Source organism: Branchiostoma floridae, chromosome 11 (genome assembly GCF_000003815.2).
Source record: "Branchiostoma floridae strain S238N-H82 chromosome 11, Bfl_VNyyK, whole genome shotgun sequence".
NCBI lineage: Eukaryota > Metazoa > Chordata > Leptocardii > Amphioxiformes > Branchiostomatidae > Branchiostoma > Branchiostoma floridae.
Genome location: NC_049989.1, coordinates 9,951,635 through 9,953,523, shown reverse-complemented (window position 1 = coordinate 9,953,523; position 1,889 = coordinate 9,951,635).

The window sequence follows — 1,889 nt, the reverse complement described above, 5'->3', positions numbered from 1 at the left end:
TCTACTCATTAGTTAAAGACTTAGAAGATTTCTCTTTATTATCTGGTTTAATTCCAAATTTCGATAAATGTAAAATAAAACGTATAGGTTCTCTAAAGGGTACACATTTTTATCTCCCTTGTCCTTTGCCAATTCAATGGACAGACGGCCCCATTGACCTTTTGGGAATTCATATTCCTGTACAACTTTCTGATATAATTAGTATAAATTTTGATAGGAAATTCACTAAGATCGATAAACTTTTATTTCCTTGGAAGACAAAGACTTTAACACTTATGGGTAAAGTTACTTTAATAAACACACTTATTGTATCACAATTTATATACTTACTTAGCTCGCTTCCGTCCCCACCGCCTGATTTTTTTGTTAAATATGAAAAGAAAATATTTCGATTTCTATGGGGAGGTGGGCCGGAGCGAGTTAGTAGAAAGACTATTTACAATGCGTATGAACAGGGGGGACTTAAGCTAAGAAACTTGCGGTCTGTCGATCTCACCCTAAAAGCCTCTTGGATTCCTAAGCTACAGTTAAACAGAGAATGGTTCTGTTCCAAGATTCTATTCATGTCTTGTTCATTGTTTCGTACTTCCTTGTTCCCCTTTGCACAACTTTCTGTCCGTGATTTTGATAAGTTTATGGGTAAGAATCCCCCGATAACTTCTTTTTTTAGGCAGGTCATACAATCTTGGCTGCGCTTCCAACTCCGACCCCCAGAGGTTGTGGACGAGATCAAACAACAGCTTCTTTATTTGAACTCGAATATATGTATTGGTCAAAAACCATTCTTTTCCACAGCTTTTGATACGGGGGGAGTTCGATTTCTTAATGATGTATTAGATTTTGAAAATAAATTTCTTTCTTATGAAAATTTCATTCTTAAATTTGGGGATGTGTGTACAAAATTACAATACAATCAGTTAATCTCTGCTATACCAGCTCACTGGAAATCGTTATTAAAGAAAGCATCTTATATCTTACAGGTTTGTATGCCCATTTGTAGAGACACAACTTGGCTTAGAAAAAAACACATCAATAAACATTTGTACCTTTTCTTTATTAACGATGACAAGGTTTGTGAACCGTCGTATAGAATACAGCTGTCTTGGGAGGAACTTTTTAACACTCCTATCCCATGGAGACAAGTTTACAGTTTACCTTACAAGCTCTCAATTGATACATATACAAGGATGTTCCAGTTTAAGACGCTTTTTAAATTCTTAACAGTAAATAAAACACTATACACCTGGGGCCTGATAGACTCCCCTCTATGTAGTCTGTGTCAGGGAGAGGAGGAAACAATTATACTCTTATTTTGGGATTGTAGAATTGTAGCTAATTTCTGGGCTGAAGTGGAGGATTGGTATTTCAACTTGACAAATACAAATTTACATATGAATGCTTTCAATACTGTCCTTGGTGATCTAAGCGACCGATGCCCAGTTTTGTCAAATCTTATTATACTCTTAGGTAAATGTTATATATTTAGGTACCGGAAAAAACATGTTGATTTATCTGGTTTCATTTCATTTGTTTCCTATTTTCAAAAATTAGAATTCATTATTGCTCAAAGACAAAATAAGATCCAGAAACACATTGGGAAGTGGGGTAAATTATATATTGTTCTATCTAGTTAATTTCCATTATTTTCCTGTACAATGATAGGGGTACTCACGGCATTTTCTGATCATACTCTTTTGTTCTTGGATTTTGAGTTTCAGTTTTGTTGTTACACATGTGCCTTTATTTTCTGTATGTTTGCCATGAATTTTCTTTCTGTATAATTATGTTGTTTATAAACAATAAAAAGACTGATTTATAAAAAAAAAAATTATTCGCGTTTATAGCTTAGTCCCCCTAACCGCGACCAAAAATATAAATTTTTTAAAAGT